Source organism: Schistocerca serialis, chromosome 2 (genome assembly GCF_023864345.2).
Source record: "Schistocerca serialis cubense isolate TAMUIC-IGC-003099 chromosome 2, iqSchSeri2.2, whole genome shotgun sequence".
Classification (NCBI taxonomy): Eukaryota; Metazoa; Arthropoda; class Insecta; order Orthoptera; family Acrididae; genus Schistocerca; species Schistocerca serialis.
In genome coordinates this window covers 489,631,124-489,657,231 of record NC_064639.1, presented here as the reverse complement: position 1 = coordinate 489,657,231, position 26,108 = coordinate 489,631,124, and the positions used below count along the sequence as shown (strand labels likewise).

Below are 26,108 nucleotides of genomic sequence, written 5' to 3'. Positions count from 1 at the left end.
AAAAACGTACGTCTTCCAAACGAGAGACAGATCGTCAAAACAAGGTAGTAATGTTTCCTCAATATTATGTATGTAGCGTGCAGCATTGAGCATGCCGTTAAAAACTATGGAACCAATTAAAACTGACTGCCCGGCGGTTCTATGAAACGTCGCAGCAGTCTGAAAATAGGCTAGTTTCAAGTCTGGGAAAACAGCAGTACAGACGACGGACCACCGGGTGGCCCGACGTGCTTTGGCAGTGAGCCAGGCTCAAAACACACGCGTCAACGCTCAAGACGGAGAGATGGCACACAAAACAGTTAGGTGCAAACAAAATACAGTTAGAGGAAATGCAGGAATAGTTTTCCAAAACTTAGGCTGCGCAAAACTGACAGTTAGGACTGTCTTTTAGGACAAGAGCAGGTATGGGACCAATGAGAACATCCCCATGTATGCCACACCACACTTTTAACCTAGGGTAAGTCTGAGTGTACGCCTCGACAGCAAGATGGGAAATATCGCTTGTCCAACAGACAGCGTTATTAAATCAAATACTTCAGTCTCGATCTCGTTTTCGGATTTTTTTTATTTGTTAACAAGCAGTTTTGGCCCTTTTCTCAGATCATCTTCAGGCTTTTTACGGCAATTATGGTTGTTGGTCGCGGCGGACGGAGCGAGGTCCGTAGAAGTAGGGTTGTCACTGCAGTACCGTGCTTCTACGGATCTCGCCTCGTCTGCCGCCACCAGAAGCCATAATGTACAGCCATTAAGCCTGAAGATTGAGTAAGGCGAGATGCCGAAACCGGCTGAAAAAAAGAAAAACGCTTCGAGACTTTTTATTTGATTTTTAGCTGTATAAACCGACCGCTTTGCTCCAGTCACACAATGCTTTCTAAAATTTTAGACAGCGTTATTTCCGTTCACCCTCCCATTCAAATGGAAACTAGCTTCATTGCTGAAGAAAGTGATAGCTCATGGTGTGTGTGTCTTTCTTCAAACCATTCACAGGACTCGTACTCACCTGTCAGTATCATGACAGTGGAGTTGCTCCACAAGGTAGATCTGATAGGGGTGGAAATGATCAAAGGACAGTATCCTGGAGTCCGCATTCCTGTGCCACCTTCCTTCTTCACCGAGTCAGACTCACTGTCGCCTTAGCTAGCACAGCTGCTGACTCTGAACCCCACGTTGCTGTGCGTGGCCACATGGAACGTGAACATTGCTTACTTGCACCATTTCTTTAAACGGCCCATCATTCTGTGATTAGGCTTAAGTTTGTTTGGACGTTGTCTGTGGTATTCTCCTGCTGCTTCCTATTGACTCATGTCTGCCACATGGATGAGAACCACTTCCGACTGCTCCTGCTGCGTCTGATTCGTTGTACGAGTGACTACAGAACAGAACAGAAGCACACAATACGGTTATTGTAACTGGCACAGGCTTAATACCTTTCTGTCGGACTATGTTAATCAGCTGTCTCACAGACAACCAGCCATGCATTCGGCTAATCATTTCGGCGGTGTGGTCGTGGTGGATCATTCTTCTCGTTGTAGTTTTCGCTATCTCCAATAATACCGAATTTGTCCTGTGGGTCTTCACCCAGTACGCAGAGTGCTTTTTTTTGTTTTAACCTAAGACAACTAAATATCTCGTACGAATAACATGTTCAAGGTGCAAAGTTAATCTTAGTAAAGGGGCATCAGTCTGTGCTACAACTGGCCACCTCCTAAACACCCGTCCTACGTGGGCGGGGTCAACTTCGTATTTTCAAATGGAACCCCGATCTCCCATTTTTATTGCATATTTGAATTCTAGACCAGGATTTTATGCATGCAGATCCTCGGTTGACAGCGAGAGTGGCTGAGGCAGATTTGAATTCGAGTCATGCCACTGTTCATCAGAGACCAAACATCAAAGGCAACTGGAAATTGCATTGCTCCAATGTGTTTTGTAACAGAACAATTTCAGTAAACTGATTTTTGGTCTATAAGAACATTTACTCAAACCAGTGTTTCACATTCGTGCCAGATGGTGCTGTAATCGACAAATATCATGTCTGCCAGTTTTTGACAAAGATACATTGAATCACTATTACAGTGGTCGCGGAGTTGGCAGAGTTGGTGCGGCAAAGTGGCGTGGCAGATCACCCGACCTTAAATTGCTGGATTTTTTGTTGTGGGCTTATATGATGGACACAGTGTACGCAAAAGTACCCATTATTCGAGAGAACATGATAGATCGTGTCAGAAATGGTTACGCAACGTTCCAGTGGATGTGCTTTTAAGATGTGTACATGCATTTCACGCACAATTTAATAAACGTATCGAAATGGAAGGTCATCAGTTTGAGCATTTATTGTGAATTCCAGTTGTGGTGAGAGGCAAGGCGGCGCACCAAAATCGAGCATACCAATAGTGAGAGGCAAGGGGACTCACCGACATGAAGTATCCCAATGGGAACAGAAAACTAATACATCCACTTAGTTGTTCCTGGATCACACTAGACGCAGTTTCTAAGCAGGAAATAAAACAGCTAAACATATTGTACTGTACAATCAAATTTACAGCATTAAAGTAAATTTGGAACATCAGTATCAACCGTGAGGACATACAAGATTAATATACCGGGTGATAAAAAAGTCAGTATAAATTTGAAAACTTAATAAACCACGGAATAATGTTGATAGAGATGTAAAAATTGACACACATGCTTGGAATGACATTGGGTTTTGTTAGAACCACCCCCTATTGCTAGACGCGTGAAAGATCTGTTGCGCGCGTCGTTTGGTGATGATCGTGTGCTCAGCTGCCACTTTCGTCATTCTTGGCCTCCCAGGTCCCCAGACGTCAGTCCGTGCGATTATTGGCTTTGGGGTTACCTGAAGTCGCTAGTGTATCGTGATCGACCGACATCTCTAGGGATGCTGAAAGACAACAGCCGACGCCAATGCCTCACCATAACTCCGGACTTGCTTTACTGTGAGTGCTGTTCACAACATTATTCCTCGACTACAGCTATTGTTGAGGATGATGGTGGACAGATTGAGCTTTTCCTGTAAAGAACATCATCTTTGCTTTGTCTTACTTTGTTATGCTAATTATTGCTATTCTGATCAGATGAAGCGCCATCTGTCGGACATTTTTTTAACTTTTGTATTTTTTGGTTCTAATAAAACACCATGTCATTCCAAGCATGTGTGTCAATTTGTACCTCTCCATCTACATTATTCCGTGATTTATTCAGTTTTCAAATTTATACTGACTTTTTGATCACCTGGTACATCGTAAATGAAATGTAGAATCAAATGCGTCCGTAATCACAAACACACGAGCACTTGATATTTGTCGATTACAGCGCCATCTACCACGGATGGAAAACAATGGTTTGAGTAAACAGTGGGTATTTTTGGCGTAGAATCCGGTGTAATAGAAATGGGGAATCCCCATTTTTAAATATGAAGTTGATCCCTCCCACGAGGGAGCGATGGTTTGGGGTGGCCGGCTGTACATGTCCCCTTTATTAATATTAACTTTTCACCTAAACCCTTTTTTTTTATACGACGCGTCGTTTTCGAGATATTTAGTTGTCTCAAGTTAAAATAAATACCCTGTATATGAAGTCCCGGTGGTGTGCGGATATTCTGTCAAGTCCCTTAAAAATGGTTGTTTACCCAAGCATAGTTATACAGAGAGATGTTTTATTCCGAACATTAGCTGTTGGGATCAAGACGATCTATTGCAGGGGCCTCCAAACTACGGCCCGCGGGCCGAAACCGGCCTGCGACGGCCGACAAACCGACCCGCGTTAGCTGGCCGGACATCCCCGGTATCCGGCCCGCCAAAATATTTGAGGTGGTACCTATGCTGCCAACAATTGAGTTTCGAGGCCTATCGCGACCAATACACCGCGACATTGGCTCTGCTACTATATTACTGCTACTCTGCTACAAGACTACTCTGCTACAAGACTACTACACAACTAAACTTATTGTTGCGCTGCTTGAAATAACAATGCGTTGACATACTCTACCTCTGTTACGTCTTGCAGTAATAGTGTAGCTAACAATGATTTTGAGATTTCGTTAACTTTGCAGGACGCTTTCGTGAAGAATATGCAGTGACATACTTTTTTGTCGGTGAAATTCTCCAGAATTTCGGTTCGGTACGTCCACCAATTAAATTTATGTAATTAAATAAAAATGGTAGTTCGTTTCAGTGCTAGCTATTCCCACAACCTTAGATTTTTGCGATTTCATCTTTCCTTTAGCCTTACATTACGGTGATCATGGAGTGCTAGGGTGCTTTAGGTAGATCTCGGCCCTTATGACTTCGTGCAGGAGTCAATGCGGCCCGTGGACTAAAAAGTTTGGAGACCCCTGACCTATTGCATTGAAATAGACCTCGGGAGCCATCTTGTGGGAGGAAAGGAATGATGCAAGGTAGAAATAAAGAATCGAATACATATTTTTTGCAGTTTTTTATTCCATAAAACTGGAACGTACAGGGCGATGAAGATTTAGTGTGGGACACCACTGGTGTAGTAGTTGCGAGAAGTTTCGTACGAGAACCTGAGTGTGGGATGGCGTCCAGCAGCGAGTGTGTAGTAAGTGGGATATGGATCGAGGGGTAACGGGTAAGAGAAAAATAAGGAAGGTAATGGACGTGGACGGTGGTTTGGGGAAACAACGAGGATCACAGTCTTTGGAAAGGAGAGGGGAGGGGGCGAGGGTGAAAAGGACGGAATTGTCGCCGACGATGGGAGCCGTCAGGCGACCACGGGGCGGGCAGCTGTCTCGTGATTTGACGTGGCCCCCAATCAGGAGCTCCGCTACCCACCAATGCACAGTCCGCCGGAAGCGGCTTCCGACACCCAGCCTCTACTGTGCGCTGGGAAGTTGGGGCTGCGCCAAGGCTTCCCCCGCCTCACCGGCGGCCGGCTGGCCCCAGCCGGCCGCCGCCGAGTAGTTTCGGCGACTGACGAAGTGTCACCGCCGCGGGAACAGAGTGGTCCGCGTCCGCTTGCCACCAGCTGAGATGTCGCCCTGGTCCGCTGCACTGCACCGCACCGCGTGCTTCTGCCAGACGTTGACCTCGAGGCCCAGAGTCACTCCTTCACCGCTACGGCGAATTGCGAAACAGTTTGTAGCGTAAAGGTAAGTTTTGGAGTCTTGTTGGGGCCCACTCACGAGATGTCCCTCCCTGCGGTTGCACGAGGGGTCCGTCGGCGTGAGAGGGCCTCGGCTGCGTCGCCCTCCGCCGGCGGCGGCGCCGAGGCCCCGCCGTGGCAGCTGCTCACGGTGCAGGCAGCCCACCCTGGGCAGCCGCGCGTCGTTCCTGCCAACAGCCAGGGCGCGCTCTTCACTAACACGCCTCGCACCACTCGAATCACCTGCAGCTACATTGTTTCCAGCTGAATAATCATTTAAATAAGTTTTTAGAATGAGATTTTCACTATGCAGCGGAGTGTGCGCTGATATGAAACTTCCTGGCAGATTAAAACTGTGTGCCCGACCGAGACTCGAACTCGGGACCTTTGCCATTCGCGGGCAAGTACTCTACCATCTGAGCTACCCAAGCACGACTCAGGCCCCGTCCTCACAGCTTTACTTCCGCCAGTACCTCGTCTCCTACTTTCCAAACTTCACAGAAACTCTCCTGCGAACCTTGCAGAACTAGCAAGAGCCCGCGAAAGGCAAAGGTCCTGGGTTCGAGTGTTCGTTCCGGCACTCAGTTTTAATCTGCCAGCAAGTTTAATAAGTTTTTAGTATTGCAAGTTCTTAAATTGGTCTAACAAGGGAACCTCCCCATCGCACCCCCCTCAGATTTAGTTATAAGTTGGCACAGTAGATAGGCCTTGAAAGACTGAACACAGATTAATCGAGAAAACAGGAAGAAGTTGTGTGGAACTATGAAAAAAATAAGCAAAACATACAAACTGAGTAGTCCATGTGCAAGATAAGCAACATCAAGGAGAATGTGAGCTTAGGAGCGCAGTGGTCTCGTGGTAGCGTGAGCACCTTGGTTCAAGTCTTCCTTCGAGTGAAAATTTTAATTTCTTTATTTTCGCAAAGTTATGATCTGTCCGTTCGTTCATTGACGTCTCTGTTCACTATAATAAGTTTAGTGTCTGTGTTTTGCGATCGCACTGCAAAACCGTGCGATTAGTAGACGAAAGGACGTGCCTCTCCAATGGGAACCGAAAACATTTGATCGCAAGGTCATAGGTCAACCGATTCCTCCACAGAAAAACACGTCTGATATATTCTATACGACACTGGTGACGGCATGTGCTTCACATGACAGGAATATGTTGTCGACCCACCTAACTTGTACACTTGGCGAATGGGTAAAAAGATTCTTCTACCTTGCCCGATTTAGGTTTTCTTGTGGATGTGATAATCACTTCCAAAAAAGTGATGAAAACATAAGAGTTTGTCACATAAACTGCAACAAATGAATGAAACAGTTTCACAGTCGCACAGATTTGCCTGTGCTCTATCAAAACATATGTTTTTAACGTTTTCAAATTTTTCCGTGTGTAGACCGTCAAATCCTGCACATGTCCAAGCAAATCTGAACATGTCCTGGAATTTTGGAGAGCGAAGTTGATTATGTGTGAGTGCCTGAACTTTGATAATTGTCTGAAAACAAAAAATTAAAATTTTCATTCGAGGGTAGACTTGAACCAAGGACCTCTCATTCCGCAGGTGTTCACGCTAACCACGGGACCACGGCGCTCCTGAGCTGACATTCTCGTTGATGTTGCATATCCTGCGCATGGACTACTCAGTTTGTATATTTTGCTTATTTTTTTTCATAGTTCCACACAACTTCTTCCTGTTTTCTCGATTGATCTGTGTTCAGTTTTTCAGGGCCTATCCACTGTGCCAACGTATAACTAAATCTGAGGAGGGTGCGATGGGGAGGTTCCCTTGTAAGAAGTAAAAAAAATAATTTCTCCCAGCCCCATTCATACCTCCCCTCCCCCACATCCCATGCAGAACGATTCAAAAATTTGTGTTCACGAATTTTTAATAGATATGAATATACTTGCAAGATTTATAACGAAAACTTTGGGGCTCATGCGCTAGTTAGGATAGATAATACACTACTGGCCATTAAAATTGCTACACCAAGAAGAAATGCAGATGATAAACGGATATTCATTGGACAAATATATTATACTAGAACTGACATGTGATTACATTTTCACGCAATTTCGGTGCATAGATCCTGAGAAATCAGTACCCAGAACAACCACCTCTGGCCGTAATAACGGCCTTGATACGCCTGGGCATTGAGTCAAACACAGCTTTGATGGCGTGTACAGGTACAGCTGCCCATGCAGCTTCAACACGATGCCACAGTTCATCAAGAGTAGTGACCGGTGTATTGTGACGAGGCAGTTGCTCGGCCACCATTGACCAGACGTTTTCAATTGGTGAGAGATCTGGAGAATGTGCTGGCCAGGGCAGCAGTCGAACATTTTCTGTATCCAGAAAGGCCCGTACAGGACCTGCAACATGCGGTGGTGTAGCGGTCACGTGGTTCCAGACTGAAGCGCCTAGAACCGCACGGCCACACCGGCGGCGGTTACTGTTATGATTTCTTTTTAGTCAGGGCCATTCTTTTGAATTAATTATTTGAAGTGAGGTTATTCTTTTTTTTTTTGAGCAGTCAGATTGCGTTGCGCCAGAATATTGTGGGTCGGTGTTGACATGATAAGAATAAGTAAAGAGAAAGTAGGTTCACTTGCATTCAATTTCACTCAGCAGTTTAAGTAAAATATTTAATAAAGAAGTTTCAACGTTCAATAAGGGAGAGACAGGTAGCGAAACGGTAATATCTTGAGTCAGTCCCTTTCGGCTGCTCAGGTGGTTCAGGAGTCGAGCTGGACCCAGGGAGATTCGTTACCAGTTACTCTTTGGTACAAGTTTCAAACTGGCTAAAGGTTAACTTCGTACATACTGCCTTTGCGTGCGACATATTTTTTCTGCAATGAACATTGACTGTTCTCTTGTTCTACTGTAATGTTATAACGATCATTTCGTATTTCCGAACAACTCAGAGCCGTACTCTGTATTGTGTCAAACCCGGAAAGGAACTCCAATGATGGACACAACACCACGGACTGCATGGACTGTCGCATTTACTTATGCAACTCACAGAGATCTTGTTAACGTTGGTGCCAATGATTTTTTTCTTAGAATTTTATAAAGTGAAAAGATTACGTTTGTTATCAAGCGAACCGTGTTAGCAGATTGAGAATTTGTTCGTAGGGTGAACATAGCATGTTATCTTGGATGGAGTGCCGTCCACGGATGTTGAAGTAAATTCATATGAGCCCCGGAGAAGTGTGTTGCGATCCTTGCTGCTCATGTCGTATGTTAATGACGTAAGACATTTCACAGATGACGCAGCTACAAAGAACTGTCTGAAAGGAGCTGCCCAAATGTTCAATCGGATGTTGATAAGATTTCAAAGTGGTGCAGGGATGGCAACTTGCTTTAAATGTTCAGATATGTAAAACTGTGTTCTTCACAAAATGAAAGAAATAACGTAGTATCCTATGACTACAATATCAGTGAGTCACAGCTTGAATCATCCAACTTACATAAATACCTGGATGTTCTAATTTGTAGATGTGTGAAACAGAACGATCGCGTATGCTCAGTCGGAGGTAAAGTAGGTGGTAGTTGGTACAACACTGAAAAATCAGTCTACAAAAAGATTGCTTAGAATACACATGTGAGATCCACCTTAGAATATTACTCAAGTGTGTGTGAAACATACCAAATAGGACTGGCACGTGATACTGTACCTATGCAGAGAAGAGCAATACGAATACTCACAGGTTCGTTTCACTGACTGGAAAGGGTTACGAAGATACCGAAAAACGTGAACTGCCAGACTCTGGAAGAAAGACGGTAACTATCTTGCGATATCCTATTCCTAAGAATCTACTAAGCCCTTGTACTTACCGCTCCAGTTGGGAGCGTTAAGCCAGATTTACACTGGTAACAGAGCGCACAGAGGAATTTAAAGAAGATTTCTTCACGCGCCCCGTAGCCCAGTGGAACGGGAAGACGCCCCACCAGCTGATAAAAAAATAAAAGTAACCTCTACCATATAGTTCAGAGTAGTACGCACAGCACACGAGGATTGCCAAGAAAGTAATGCACCGCATATTTTTCGCGGCCGTAAACAACGCTACGAATGTGAAACGTTACGCATGTGTTATTTGAAGTCTCCTGAGTGAGCACGCCAAGTTTCCGACACTTCAGACAGCGTAGCTGCAGAACAGTTTCAGAATGGTGTCTAGGTGATGTAGGTTACAAGCAACGTGCCGTCATCGAATTTCTCACTGCAGAGAAAGAAATTGTGCGGAACATTCACAAACGCTTGTGCAAAGTCTATGGAGCATCTGCTGCCGACAGAAGTCCAGTTAGTCGCTGGGCAAAGAGAGCGAGGTCACCAGAAGGCGGTTCGGCGGAGCTCCACGATTTGTCCGTGGCAGTCACACCTGGCATGTTGACCCGAGCTGATGTTGTCATTCGTGAGGACAGACGCATTACGACTCAGAAGTTGGCGCTGCATCTGCCAGTCAGCATAGGCAATTCACACAGTGAAGCAGTGGCTCCGTCACCAGGACAAGGATTGTTACCGACAGCGCATACACGGCCTTGTTTTGCTCTGGAGGGAGGCCATAGAAGGGTGGAGATTACGTATAAAAAAAGGCGTGGGTAGAAAAAACACCATTCTTTCAGGTGTGTAATTCTCAATATGTTCAATAAAGTATGGTTGAAGGGAAAAATGCGGTGCATTACTTTCTGGGCAACTCTCGTAACAGCAGAATAAGTACAGATCACAGCTTGAAGTGTGCCGTACACAACTCTACCGTTCAACACAAATGATTCAAATGGCTCTGAGCACTATGGGACTTAACAGCTGAGGTCATCAGTCACCTAGAACTTAGAACTACTTAAACCTAACTAATCTAAGGACATCACACACATCCATGCCCGAGGCAGGATTCGAACCTGCGACCGTAGCGGTCGCGCGGTTCCAGACTGAAGCGCCTGGAACCGCTCGGCCACTCCGGCCGGCAGTTCAACAGTCACCATACTTTAGTACACATTTGCGCCATAGTCGAACCCAGACATCAAAGCTAGTTTGGAATAATTCGTGTTTCTGCTTCTTGACCCATTTTCTCACAGTATTTTTTAACCTGATGATTACGAAATCTAACTCATCTGTCTCGTCCAATCACTTCATCACCTCGTCCTAGATTGGCATCTGTGACAGATATTGTCGACTGCTACTCCGTCGTTTATCTACTATGTCCGTTTCTCCGTTAAGGTGTGCTTCCTACGCGGCGCCTGAAACATGCGTCTGCCGTTATGCGTTTCACGCTGAACGGCCGACGCTTAGCTCGCTATTCCTATAGATCGTCAGAGTAATTCAAATGGAACATGGCCCAGTTCAGCCGTGTCCACGAACTCGTCAAAGAAGTTACTAAGAAGGATTTTTCTCCCAGACATCCACACCCAATAAGTTCAGGCGAAAAACTAGCCTTAATACTAGGGTGCATGAAATGAAAAATCTCCCTAAGTGTGTTACTGATTTGTTAATAATGCAGACAGTATAAGACTGAAAGTAGCATAATATAAAAATAAAAACAGAAACTGATCGCAATATTAAAACGGTTGGTAAGCTTGCATTTCAGTCTTTTTGTAATCAGGTTATGCGACGACAGTGTTATCCGCAATTGATGGCGTTGGAGTTGTTGAGTGTAAGTATTCGCTGATGAACGACGCACGGAAAAATAAGAGCCGAATGAAATACGATTTTCCAACTCGATAAGCTTCTGCAGAGTTCTCATTTTCGCTTCGTTGATAAATTTATGACTCAAGTTTTCTTACGCGGCTGGCGACACTCTCCACGAATTTCGCTTTTCTTCTCGAAGCATTATCCTTCACAGTTTGGTCCTTGTATAATGGTACCGACGCGAGGAAATTTTGAAATTATTTCCACCAATTTCTCATCTTCCATCACCGTATATAGTGCTTTTCTCTCGGATACGCTCACTTGTTGTCCTTTGCGGCTGCGTCTACACTGCTCGGCTACAGACGCTTGCTGCCCCAGCGCCAGCCGCAGGCAGCTGACGCATTGTGGAACATACAACGTCGCACACTGCTGATTACAGCGCCCCGTGCACTTTTTTCGCGGATAAGGCTAAAACAGCTTTAAAATCGTGGATCAAGTAGCAGAAAATTGAATTTTACCTAACTGGTTGGTGGCTGGGTTCAATGAAGTCGCAAATGTGTACGATTGGATGGTGACTGTGCTGAATGGTTCTGTTGTGTAGGATACTGATCTGTACTACTTCCACTGTTACATTCCTTCTTTCTTTCTTTCACTGGTGCCATGTCCCGTACTGACGGAGGGTCGGTGTTGTTACGAACAGATTTGGCAAGGTTAGGATGAAGGGGTGGCCGGATGCCCTTCCTGCCGCCACCCCGTACCCCCCGGGACGGAATTAGTGTACCCCAGCTCTCTGCGTCGAGTGTAATTCATGGAATAGTGCGAACGTGTTCAGATGTCGGCGAGTCGTATAACTGAGGCGGAACGTGGGGACCAGCCCGGTATTCACCTAGCGGGATGTGGAAAACCGCCTAAAAACCACATTCAGGCTGGCCGACACACCGGCCCTCGTTAATCCGCCGGGCGGATTCGATCCGGGGCCAGCGCACCTAACCGAGACCAGGAAGCAACTAATTCCGGCCTTACATGTTCATTACTAAATCTTTTATGCCACAGGAGGCATTACTTTTTGATGCAGGCTCGTACACGTAGATGAAGACATCAATCTTAGCACAGTACCTCTCGGTATGACGTGCTCCTAACACTGCAGCACTATTTATCACAGTCTGTGAATTCACAACGACAGTATTAAGAGTCTGGGTTATTTTCTCTCTAATAGGAGAGTCCTTATGAAAAAGGTTCACATATTAGGATCGAAACTTACGTTTTTCATAATCGTTTTCCTCTGCCGTTTAGCGTTAGGGCAGGCCCCCCTAGGCTGTTGTGAGGGGGCCCGGCTTCTTCCTCGCTGGGAGCCTTCCTCAGGTGGTGTTGCAAGGAGTCCAGTCGCAGGTCCTCGTGTTCTTTACGGGCTAACTGAGGACCCGTCAGCAGCGCCCGCTGACTGAGGTGTCCCGGTGCAAGCCACACGCCACCTGAAACCCATTCAAACGTTTTATCAAATAATATCAGCAGCACTACAAGATTAATCGCTGATGCTGCTACGCTTTATCATTAATGGAGTTCACAGCTTTTGTCACCTCTTTAACCACATCATTTAAATCAGAAGGTAAAATACTGGCAGCCAGAGCTTGTCGATGAAGAAAGCAGTGTGTCCATGAAACAAATGGCATTATCGATTTTAATTTCGCAACGACCGCACTTTTATTGCCAGTCATAGATTTAGCACCGTCACTACAAATGGCGTTACATTTCGTCCTATCAGTCTCGTAGCTGCGAGTGCTTTCTAAAAACATGTCGTACAAAAACTGCTCACTAGTGTTAGCAGGAAGTGTTTTGCATAATAAAATGTCTTCCATGACACTTTCATCCACTTCAGAGTGCCCAAATACCATAAACTGCGCACCATATGGAACATCAGTAGATTCGTCAGACTGTAAGGCAAACTGCGGGCTCTACTTTACTTTTGCGATTAATTGGTGTCGAATGTATTCAGCCATATCGTTTCTTCTGCTTTCAGTGCTATTATCGGAAAATTGTATGCTTTTTACCTTGTTTGCCTCCTGCTTACCTAGCATAATTACAGTCACATCCAGGGCTGCTGAGAAAATAAGATTCCCGGCATGTATACGCGCCTTCCCTGCTTTAGCGATTCGATATGTGACTCGGTAACAGCTAACGCTTTCGGTTTGACACTGGATACATAAAACCTAATAGAAATATTGTTAAATCAGAAAACAAGTAATCCGTAACATACCATTATTTTTAACCTACAAATAAGAATACTATTTTATTACCTGAATAATAGTAGTTTGCTGCTAATTACTGATTTTCAGTTTTCTTTCGGAGAAATCCAACGGTTTGTCCATTTTCTTGGACTGTTTAATTGAGAGGTGACGCATAAGCTTTGATGGTTTCATACTCTCACGTGACAATAATTCGCCGTACAATACATATTGAGGTTTATTATTGGTGACAGTAAAACCATACTTCAAATAACTGTCGTCATAAAGTCTATTTTTTTCGATTTTGAGCCGCTTCCGCCATTGCCAAATGTAACAGACGTACAGGGCTGCGCAGGTATTTTGAGAAACTTCACCATTTTACCCACACAACTCGGAGCGATGTACAAAGACGTAGTAACCACGTCCGCACTCGCTGGCGTACTCGGACAGCTGACTGAAGTGAGCGAAAACGCGCACCCGCAGCTGGTTTTTCTCGCCCCCACGCCTCCATCCTGTCCGCAGAGCACTGCGACCACTTTGCACAGTGCAGTCGATTTCTCGATCACTACACTGTCAACAGAAAGAAAATTAAATCCGCTGCCTTTCAGGTCACTGACATAGTTTTCTCGCGGTTCTGAGGAGACACCAGAATTTATTTTCTTGGAAGAACGTCGCGTATTCAAGAAGATTGGAAAACACTTCAGTAGAGGAAAACATCGTCGTCAGACTAAAATAAAAAGTTGCAAAATGACTTAGACAAGACTTCCACGTCTCTCTAAGTGTGGATAAATGTAAGATAATGTCTGTAACAGAAAGGAAAACGCTTATAGCAATCATCTACATCTACATCTACATACATACTCCGCTATCCACCATACGGTGTGTGGCGGAGGGTACCTCGTACAACAACTAGCATCTTCTCTCCCTGTTCCACTCCCAAACATAACGAGGGAAAGACGACTGCCTATATGCCTCTGTACGAGCCCTAATCTCTCTTATCTTATTTTTGTGGTCTTTCCGTGAAATGTAAGTTGGCGGCAGTAAAATTGTACTGCAGTCAGCCTCAAATGCTGGCTCTCTAAATTTCCTCAGTAGCAATTCACGAAAAGAACGCCTCCTTTCCTCTAGAGACTCCCACCCGAGTTCCTAAGCATTTCCGTAACACTCGCGTGATGATCAAACCTACCAGTAGCAAATCTAGCAGCCCGCCTCTGAATTGCTTCTATGTCCTCCCTCAATCCGACCTGATAGGGATCCCAAACGCTCGAGCAGTACTCAAGAATAGGTCGTATTAGTGTTTTATAAGAGTTCTCCTTTACAGATGAACCACATCTTCCCAAAATTCTACGAAAGAACCGAAGACGACCATCCGCCTCCCCACAACTGCCATTACATGCTTGTCCCACTTCATATCGCTCTGCAATGTTACGCCCAAATACTTAATCGACGTGACTGTGTCAAGCGCTACACTACTAATGGAGTATTAAAACATTACGGGATTCTTTTTCCTATTCATCTGCATTAATTTACATTTATCTATATTTAGAGTTAGCTGCCATTCTTTACACCAATCACAAATCCTGTCCAAGTCATCTTGTATCCTCCTACAGTCACTCAACGACGACACCTTCCCGTACACCACAGCATCATCAGCAAACAGCCACACGCTGCTATCCACCCTATCCAAAAGATCATTTATGAAAACAACAGCGGACCTACCACACTTCCCTGGGGCACCTCAGATGATACCCTCACCTCCGATGAACACTCACCATAGAGGACAACGTACTGGGTTCTATTACTTAAGAAGTCTTCGAGCCACTCACATATTTGGGAACCAATCCCATATGCTCGTACCTTAGTCAGGAATCTGCAGTGGGGCACCGAGTCCAACGCTTTCCGGAAGTCAGGGAATGTGGCATCCGTCTGATACCCTTCATCCATGGTTCGCAAGATATCATGTGAAAAAAGGGCGAGTTGCGTTTCGCAGGAGCGATGCTTTCTAAAGCCGTGCTGAAGCATGGACAGCAACTTCTTTGTCTCAAGAAAATTCATTATATTCGAACTGAGAATATGTTCGAGAATCCTGCAACAAACCGATGTTAAGGATATTGGTCTGTACTCTTGAGGATCCGTCCTTCTACCCTTCTTATATACAGGCGTCACCTGCGCTTTTTTCCAGCCGCTCGGGACTTTACGTTGGGCAAGAGATTTACGGTAAATGCAAGCCTTCTGGTGCACCCCTTGTGAGGAGGCAGTTCAATTACGAGATTAGTCACCCTACATAGGGTAAGTATTTAGAGTAATACTAAAACCTATCTCCGCATCCGTAGCTGAGTGGTATTGCAGCATTAGCAAAAACTACCAGCTGCAGGTTTTCCTCTGTTAGTAGGAAGGAGAAAAGCCATACCTTATGACTGATTTGTAGCCGCTAAAAACAAGAGGCATCAAACGAACCTGTGTTGGAAGCAGCACGGTCGAAGACATACCAAATTTAGAACGGATCGTGCGGTAAAAAAGAGTCCGAAATCGGTATCGAAAACGAAAGCTTTCAAAACTACAGTGCAAGCAGTTGAGGCAGCAGCGCAGAACGTCTCACCGACCAACGCGCAGGCAATTGTTGAGCGGGGCGAATTCGACGCCGCACGTGCCGCAGCAATCCGACGAAAGAACACAAGCACCACCGCAAGAACGAAGTCTCGATAAGTAAAATGAGGAAAACAGTGCCTGTACACAGACAGAAGTATGTCCGTCCCAAGCCCAAAACAAACATGACGAAAGACTTTGTGATATCAAAAAGCAGAAAATCGAAGGGAAAGCGGAAGCTTGTTGCCAGTATAGGAAACTACGTCTGCGGCGCAGATACAAAAAATTCCGGAACTTAGCCCACAAAATTTTTCTGCGCTACCTTATTGTGTATGGTGTCCTTCGAAATCTCTCCTCCACAATTGATATGCCGCTCCCAACGCCGTTTCCACTTCCAAAAGCAATCTTGGTACGTCTTGTGAAGCGCCGTCTGTGAATTTTCTTTTATCTCGTCTGTCGTCACAAATCTTCGTCCTTTCAACGTCTCAACATCATAATCGTAAACCCACGTCTGTTCACCAGTTATGATTCTCTTAAGAAACATCTTACGTGCGCTATCCAGAAGCTCTTCATAGACTGCGAGGAGGTCTTTCTGGTCTTGACTCATGGGCAGTGGGACCAACTTAGCGACAACACGATGCATTCCAAGGTGCTGTGTCAGCATGATCGTGATATGGTCCAGCTGAAGCGTTACATTCTTCTGCAATCTCTCAGACAGTCGGTCTTCGGTTGGTACGCACAATTTCGTTGACGTCCCTGAGATGCGAATCATCAGTAGACGTCGAAGGGCGTCCTGAACGAGGGTCAACTGTAACTTCCGTCCGCCATTTTTAAATCGTGTGAAACATTCGTAACACCGAGTACTGTTTACGCGCTCATCACCGTAGGCTTCCTGCATCATTTGGTGTGTCTCTGTAAAGGTTTTCTCAAGTCTCACGAAAATTTAATGCAGACGCGTTGCTGCTCTAACTCTGCCATCTCGAAATTCGCAAACTGTGCGACACAGCGTTCTACTCAATACAGAACGGAACAATAACTAACAGACATACAACAATGAAACTTCCGGCACTTACGCATTAAACACACGCTTGTGCAGGGATACCAATGGCTTCTCGCTCCATCACACCATTGGCGCGAAATTACGAATGTTCCGGAATTTATTGAACAGACCTCGTACATGGAAAGAAACAGAATACCCACTGGACGTTGTCCGTGCCATCAGGTATGCGCGCACTGACGTGTATGAATGACGAAATAAATATTTTTGAATTGTCCTTTATACTAAAAACAGCGTCACAATACATTTACGGGGGACTTCAAAAATTAAGTTACCCATGTTGTCCCGCGTGCGGCTGGTCCCCGGCGGAGGTTCGAGTCCTCCCTCGGGCATGGGTGTGTGTGTTTGTCCTTAGGATAATTTAGGTTAAGTAGTGTGTAAGCTTAGGGATTGATGACCTTAGCGGTTAAGTCCCATAAGATTTCACACACATTTTTCGTTGTCCCGAGCTAAGACCACTGCGTAACAAGATAGACGCATTGTCAGAAGAGAAATCTCTCGGTCTCATGCATATGTTACCGGCCAAACCCGATTTTAGGATGCACTAGTTTCACCTAGGTCAAACTCGTTCATCTGTTACCGATAGGATAAAACAGTTTAGCCTAGGTCGAATCGGTTTATCCTAGTTAGAATTTACATGCTTTAGGATAAACTGATACGTCCTAGTCTGAACTAATTTTACCTAGTCGGAACGCAAGTCGCTGCCTGTACGAACGGGGAATCCCCGAATCATCTCTGGCTCGCCCCTCGCTCCTGTCAACCGTTCTTAACTCGCACTGTTCTTTGTTTGGAACGGTATTTTGTATCGACGAGTGCGCGTGTTGAATTGCTGGTTGCGTTTAAAAAATGGTTAAAATGGGTCTGTGCACTATGGGACTCAACTACTGAGGTCATCAGTCCCCTAGAACTTAGAACTAACTAACGTAAGGACATCGCACACATCCATGCCCGAGGCAGGATTCGAACCTGTGACCGTAGCGGTCGCGCGGTTCCAGACTGTAGCGCCTAGAACCGTTCGGCCACCCCGACCGGCCTGCTTTTAAAAGATTTCATTATAATCCTAGTATAATTATTGCAGTAGACAAGCCAATCAAAAACTGCGGAGAGACAAGTTTCTGGGACAAACTTTGCAGAGTGAAAACAAAATGTATTCTCATTATCATGTGTTATCAGCAGATGAATATGCAGATTTGGTTAAACAACTAGAAGACGCGGAAAAGTTGGAAAAAAGAACATCATTACAAAAAAGAAGCCGGCCTGAGTGGTTGAGCAGTTCTAGGCGCTACAGTCTGGAACCGCGCGACCGCTACGGTCACAGGTTCGAATCCTGCTTCGGGCATGGATGTGTGTGATGTCCTTACGTTAGTTAGGTTTAAGTAGTTCTAAGTTCTATGGGACTGATGACCTCAGAAGTTAAGTCCCATAGTGCTCAGAGCCATTTGAACGATTTTTGAACAAAAAAGAAGACTGAAACGATTTACTGTTTTGAAAATTGGTGATGTGAAAAATCTCATTGCACAGTGTGAAGGGAATATAAAATACTTTGTTCCAGCTGATGAACTTCATGATGTGATTGACGCAGCTCATGTAGCTGTGGGTCATGGTGGTCGCGATAGGATATTAGCCGAGACATCAAAAAAATATGCCAATATCACAAAGAAAATGATATGCCTCTATTTATTAATGTGTGATTTTTGTCAACAACAGAAGAAAAAAAAGAAAAGAGGGCTAGTTTCAAAGCCAATTCTCCATTCGGAAATGAATAGCAGATGCCAAGTCATTTTATTGATTTCCAAACACAAGCAGACGGGAATTTAAAATTCATTCTAGTTTACCAAGATCATCTGACAAAATTTGTTTTCCTTCGTGCATTAACAACAAAAGAGGGCCCAAGAAGTGGCTTATCATTTGAATGACGTATTCCTAACTGTAGGGGCGCCGTGCATTCTTGAATCTGATAATGGCAGAGAATTTGTCAATAATGTTATAAGTGAATTCGCAAATCTTTGGTCAGAACTGAAAATTGTGCGTGGAAAACCAAGGCACAGCCAAAGTCAGGGTTCTGTTGAACGTGCTATTGAAAATATGTTAAGTTTTTGGTTGAAGGACAACAATTCGACGAAGTGGTCAGAACGATTAAGGTATGTCCGTTTCATGAAAAATCGAGCCTACCACTCTGGCATAAAACTGTCACCTTAGAAAGCATTATCCGGAATCGAACCTAGAGTAAGACTTTCCACTTCCCCGTTGCCTCAAGAAATCATAAACGATATTCAGGATGAACATGACCTAAAGAAGGCAATCGAAGATGACAGCAATACTGAACAGTACGAAGACAGTGATGACGATAACATTGTCAAAACTGACACAAACAACTTTCAAAATGCTAGAAAAATTGCGACAGAAAATTAAAAAAAGAAAAACAAGCTAAAAGAATGAAAGCTTCCTCTGACAAATCCCATCCACCATCTGACATAACCGTACCTATTCCGGATGCAGATAAAGGCAGAGGTGACCTTCGAAACATAATTGGAGTAATACTTCAAAAGACTGATGAGGGCATATAAAAAGTTGGCACCAAACATGGCTTACTTCAAAAACACTATTGCAAGTATAATTTTATTAAAATTTTCCATAATTTTTTGTAATAAAATATTAAAAAATATTTGTTTGAACTTCTTTTTTATTTTTTAGAACTGATTTCGACGTCTGCATTCAGAAGTTTTTAGATGTGGGAGATATTAACCAGGATATTGAAATATCTTTAAGGACTGCAGCCACAAAACATTCTGTTGGATCAGGGCAAGGCTTCGTGAAATGCAGTTGCATGAAAAACTGTACAAGAAACAAATGCAACTGTAAGAAAAACGAAGTACTCTGCAATTCTAAGTACCATCAAAGTAAACCTTGTAAAAATAAGTCAATAAGCAAATTGCAGATAAGGTGGTTTCTGTGGATGGATACATGTAAGTTGTCTAGTGACAGATGTGAAATTACTGATTAGTTAATAAATAACTTTAATGAATCATACTGAGTATTTTATTTCTATACCTTTATTCAGTTTACTTTGAAAAGCTTATTCAGACTAGGTCGTACCAGTTTATCCTAAAGCATGTAAATTCTAACTTGGATAAACCGATTCGACCTAGGCTAAACTGTTTTATTCTATCGGTAACAGGTTGAACGAGTTTGACCTAGGCGAAAGTAGTTCATCCTAAAATCGGGTTTGCCAGGTAACACACACACGGCTCCGTTGCGGTACAGGTGCATCGCAGTGTGGGCAACAGGACACGTACTCCGAAGTTGAAGTACGTGCGACGGCACGGTTCTTGTGAACAAAACGTCTGAGCTGCACACAGATTCACAGTGAAGTTTTAGCGGTATGTGGACTAAATTCAATGTCGCGTCCAGCCGTAGTGGCAAGGTGCCGACAATTTGGTCAGGGCCACACACACTTTGGCGACGATGATTGGGAAGGAAGGCCATGGACATCCGCAACACATGACATTGTCCAGGCAATGCACGAAATGACTCGCAGTACTTTATTATAACGCTTGCTGTGCAAAACCAGCTAAATTGAAACTAACAGTACGATAGCCGGCCGGTGTGGCCGAGCGGTTCTAGGCGCTTCAGTTTGGAACCGCGCGACCGCTACGGTCGTTAGGTTCGTTAGGTTTAAGTAGTTCTACGTTCTATGGGACTGATGACCTCAGGTGTTACGTCCCACAGCGCTCAGAGCCATTTGAACCATTTTTTGAACTAACAGTACGATATTCATAAACGTAACACTAGAAAAGAAAACAGCCTCCGCCGTCCATAGCTTAATCCTATTCATCCACAGAAAGGAGCAAAGTATGCAGCAACAAAAATAGGTGACTACCTCTTGTGAATCAAACGTGCTGACAGACAGTTAAAACAATTTTAAAAACAAATGTAAATCATTTCTGCTTGACAACTCCTTCTACTCCACAGACGAACTTCAGAACAATACCTACGTGTTGTTAATCATATTCATTATTTATTTCCTTTAAGATAATGTAAAAATCGATCTATGTAAGGTGCCAGCATGCATGGGTGTCCGCAGAAGTTTTTCCAAGGTGGGGAAAAAAATCTGAAATTTCCGTTGTTGACATAGCTAATTCGATGAGTCTGAGAGCACATCGTGCCACAAATAGTAATTATATAGAAAGAAAACAAAACTAATTGTACTCAAATGACCGATAATTATCAACTTTGTAATTTTAAGGTATATTACTTTGGTACCTAAACGGCATACATTTTTCAATAGTGTGAAGTCTTTTAATATTATTTATTTGAATATGAATGTTACCACAGTTATTCAACAATCCGAAATTATGTCGTCGGCGTAGCAAATGAGTTATGATATACTATAGGTATAAAATATTTACAACAAAATCATTATACTCGAATAATGTTAAGCTGCCACTGAAATTAAATACCTGAAATATAAAAATTCATAAAAATTCAGAAAATTCTGTTGGATTTCAACAAAAAGAACGCACAAAGTGCCACTTGACTGTAACACGAAATGGAGAAACAGGGAATCAAATTTAACACTTACTTAACATTTATGGGATCCATAAAATCTTGTTTGTTTACGGAACCTCACATCTGACCACGTTAATTGATTTACTGCATTACTTCCATGATTTATACCTTTGATGTTGACCGGCGTAACTGAAGTTGAATAAAATGTGTTCTGAATGCTACATTTTTTTTGGTTTGGTTGGAAAGAGGGGAACTTATGGCCAGCATTCGACTAGATGAATGTGAGAAATCTCCCAAAAGCGGCCGCAAATTGGCCGGCGCAACCAACGATTTACAGCCTCAGATTGAATCACGACAGCCTTCGTATCTTCAGTTTACCACTTTGTTGTGCAGTCCGGCCATCTGGATTCCAGAATTCGTACTCAATGACAGTATCTGGAGCTGTGTTGCACCTCACAGAGATTGAGAAGGTCTCAGTCCCTAAAGAGGACACGTTTTCGACCTTGAAATTTAACATTTTTTTCCTGTCTTCCATTGTGGAAAAGGTATTGCCTTTTGCGACCGACATAGTTAATTACCAAGGTTAAGTATAGGCGTACACACCTGCAGGACATCATGGTCGTGTTCTCTACAGAGCAGTGCAGCAGGTCTGCCGCGTAAAAACTGAATGCACGAGGGTTGCCCAGAAAGTAATGCACCGCATTTTTTTCTCAGCCGAAAACAATGCTGCGGATGCGAAACGTTACGTATGTATTATCTGAAGTCTACTGACAAGGGAACCTCCCTATCGCACCCCCCTCAGATTTAGTTATAAGTTGGCACAGTGGATAGGCCTTGAAAAACTGAACACAGATCAATTGCGAAAACAGGAAGAACTTGTGTGGAACTGTGAAAAAATAAACAAAATATACAAACTGAATAGTTCAAGGGAAGATAGGAACATTTAGGACGCTCGGAACGCAGGAGCTCCGTGGTCTCGTGGTAACGTGAGCGGCTGCGGAACGAAAGGTCCTTGGTTCAAATCTTCTATCCAGTGAAAAGTTTAATTCTTTATTTTCAGTTTATGTGACAATCTCTTATGTTTTCATCACTTTTTTGGGAGTGATTATCACATCCACAAGAAAACCTAAATCGGGCAAGGTAGAAGAATCTTTTTACCCATTCGCCAAGTGTACAAGTTAGGTGGGTCGACAACATATTCCTGTCATGTGACGCACATGCCGTCACCAGTGTCGTATAGAATATATCAGATGTGTTTTCTTGTGGAGGAATCGTTTGACCTATGACCTTGCGATCAAATGTTTTCTGTTCCCATTGGAGATGCACGTCCTTTCGTCTACTGATCGCACGGTTTTGCGATGCGGTCGCAAAACACAGACACTAAACTTATTACAGTGAACAGAGATGTCAATGAACGAACGGACAGATAATAACTAAGCGAAAATAAAGAAAGTAAAATTTTCAGTCGGGGGAAGACTTGAACTAAGGACTTCTCGTGCTGCAGCTGCTCACGCCACCACGAGACCACTCCGCTGCTAACCTCATATTGTCCATTATGTTGCTTATGTGTCCCATGGACTACTCAGTTTGTATATTTTGCTTATTTTTTCACAGTTCCACACAACTTCTTCCTGTTTTCTCAATTGATCTGTGTTCAGTTTATCAAGGCCTATCCAATGTGCCAACTTATAACTAAATCTGAGGGGGGTGCGATGGGGAGGTTCCCTTGTGAGCGAGCGCGCGAAGTTTCCGTCATTTCCGACAGATAGCGTAGCTGCAGGAGAGTTTCAAAATGGCGTTTGTAGGTGATGTAGATTACAAGCAACGTGTCGTCATTGAATTTCTCATTGCTGAGAAAGAAACTGTGGGAAATATGCACAGACACTTGTGCAAAGTCTATAAGGTAGCCGCGTGGTCTCCGGCGTATTGTCACGGTCCGCGCGGCTCCCCTCGTCAGAGGTTCGAGCCCTCCCTCGGGCATGGGTGTGTGTGTGAGTCGTCCTTAGCGTAATTTAGTTTAAATTAGATTAAATAGTGTGTTAGCTTAGGGGCCGATGACCTCGGCAGTTTGGTCCGATAAGACCTTACCACAAACTTCCAATTTTTTATGAGAAGGCGGCTCGGCGGAGCGGTCGGGGAGACCATCCACGGCTGTCACACCTGACATGCTGCAGCGAGCTGATGTCATTCATTAAATAATGCCAGTCGTGGAAGACATTTTGAGGACGATGAGGAGGTGATTCACACAGTGAAGCACTGGCTCCGTCATTAGGACAAGGATTGGTACCGTCAGAGCAAACACGCCCCTGTTTCGCGCTGGAGGAAGGCCATAGAACGGGATGGAGATTACGTGGAAAAATAGGATGTGTAGATAAAGCACCGTTCTTTCGTGTGTATAATTCTCATTACGTTCGGTAAAAAATTGTTGAAGAAAAAATGCGCTGCATTACTTTCTGGGCAACCCTCGTATATTCAGCATGTCATCATGGGTCTAATCCTCCACACAAAACGGTAAAGTACTGTTGTGATTCCGTTGTGCAATCTGCAATATCATAAAGGTTATATGAGGAAATGACAGATAAAAGATTGAGGACGCTATTTCGGAATATTTCTGAAAAATTTCGTTTACATCGTAATTGGAAATCGCCGTCGCATTTAGGATCGGCTTGATTTCCCATGAACGGTGCCACAACCAAAAAAATCGAGTTGTAGTACGTATGATACACGGAACATGCAAACGCCTAACTACATAACTTGGTTCTCACCACTGAGGCGGCTCTTGGGCGCACATCGCTTTCCTGGTAGTTCCCGTTTTGCACACCCCTGCAACAGAAGAAAACATCAGATATATTTATCTGGGTGAGCCACACATGCTTACCAAGTAAAAGGTACGTGGAAATTTCTGAATTCGTGGACGTGTAACAACTCCAATTTTTGCTGCAGCATTTGGTGTGATACTGGATGACAGTGGTGAGAAAAATATTACCACCTGATTCGGCGCTATGTTCTACTCTACTAAGCTGCTGAAAAGAAGTTACTGCAGTAAGCACTCAGAACTAGACAGAATTTGTAATGTTTGTGGCAGTTCGGTGGTGTGGACAGTTCTACTCCTTCAGTGATGTGCTATGTGAGCTTCTGCGACTTGAAGCTGCCAGTGAAAATTATTTGAAATAATGCGACATCAAGAGCCTGAAGTAAGAAAACTACATTTCTCTTGCGCCCGTTTTCATTGTTACAAACAGTAATTCACAGATAAAATGGAAATATGTGAGCAATTTTGTAAAATTGATAATGGGGATGAATTAAACGTCCACCAGATGACGCATTCGGCATATATGAGAGCCTTTAGACACACTGTTCCCCCAAAGCTCTTTTTGCGAAAAGCCTCACTGTAAAACACTGACGTGTGTAATATTTGTATGCGCCCTTCAAAAACTATGTTATGCTGGAGAGAAGAAATAAAAAGTTTAATGCACAACTGCGAAAGGTCGCGTTTTATGACTTATTTGACTAGTATCGCTCGTCAGACCCGATTCCCAGATATGTGGAAACGATTGCACAGAGCAATTCGAAATGAACATGGCAGTTAAAAACGGCGGTAACTCTTTAACGCATAACAACATGTCGACAAGAATCATACAGAATGTATGTCATCAGCAAAAATGCATTCTGCGTGTCCCAGTGTGGTTCTGGAAAAATAATCTAATGACGTGAAATCTATACTTCGAAGAACAAGTATTAGAGTTTAGTGAGACGCAATACTTTTTCTCTTGGGCAACGATAGAGGAGGAAATCGGCTGTGAGCAGTTCAAGGAGAATCATACTGACGTCAGCAAGAAGAGTGTTACAGAACACAGGACATTACTCAATACCAACACAAAATAACGTGGTCGTATACACTGAAAAAAATCGCCGCTTGGTTCTATAACGTTTTTCTAGCGTTGTCCACTATACGGTTCAGCCAGATCACGAACAATTTCACGTGTTTACTTTCGTTTCTCCGAACCTTAAATTGCGACAGTCGTGGCTATTTATGCATCTGTTGTGTGAAATGTTGTCTCGTCTGTAAAACCTACAGCACATAGTCGTCAGCCGTCTTCCTCAGCATCATTGTTTCCAAACTCGATACGTCTAAGACGATTAATCTTCTTGATTTCGCGTTGTTATTAAATTATGTTCATATGTGATCACTATTTCTTGCACGTGACATTATGGACAGTTATCAACGAACACCGTATTGCAAAGAAATCTACGACGATAACTTTCTTTTCTTTTACTCGAAGTACTATCCGTTGCTTCGCATTCTTCCGAAAAATTTATTCTCCTCAAAGCTACCGATTTTCTTCTACTTCTGGAACCTACTTCTGAAACCATACTGCTCTGGCGCTACTGTATCACGTAGCTCTCTGAACGTACATTGAATAACAACAGATCAAATCAAACGACACACTGCAGCTTTTCTTGAACTGGCAGTGTCTAGACCGCTATTAACGAGTAAGCAATACCGTCAAAATGAAACTCGAACTGTCTCTTGATGAAAAAAATTACACACATTGTTAGCTCTATAATGCCGTTACTGCGTTAAATTGGCTTTTGTATTTATAAGATCTTTTGACTGAGATCATTGCGAAAACTACCGAAACTTCTCAGTTCATTTATTTTAGGGAAGTTCGAGTCAATTACAAACGATAGGAAAGATTTAACCGACATAAATTTAAAAAGTTTAGATTTTCCGAGGTTGAGAATGAGACAGACTACGGGCAATGGAATATTTGTGTCGTATGGGAGCAGCTTCCCGTCAAAATTAAAATACCTCCTAGAGTGAGAAATCTTCTTATAGGAAAACACGTTAACACTGAGCTGGCTTTTTACAAGTGCTGGAAACAAAGGAAGATATTTTTCTCGGCCTAGAGTCTGAATATGTATTGCCTTATACCAAGCAGCTAAAACCCAACCGCCCTCGGTCACTATTTTTAACAAATTAACCTG

At 43.7% G+C, this 26,108-nt stretch overlaps 1 long non-coding RNA gene across 1 annotated transcript in view; it reads right to left on the bottom strand.

Annotated features, from left to right (window-relative positions):
- Nucleotides 1-4,440: 4,440 nt before the first annotated feature.
- LOC126457416 (uncharacterized) overlaps nt 4,441-26,108 on the bottom strand; it is a 28,338-nt gene continuing 6,670 nt past the window's right edge. The window contains exons 2-4 of the long non-coding RNA XR_007585467.1: nt 23,885-23,942; nt 12,007-12,217; nt 4,441-5,312 (exon numbers count right to left, since the gene is read on the bottom strand). This is a non-coding gene — a long non-coding RNA (uncharacterized LOC126457416). The remainder of the gene's footprint in view (nt 5,313-12,006; nt 12,218-23,884; nt 23,943-26,108) is intronic.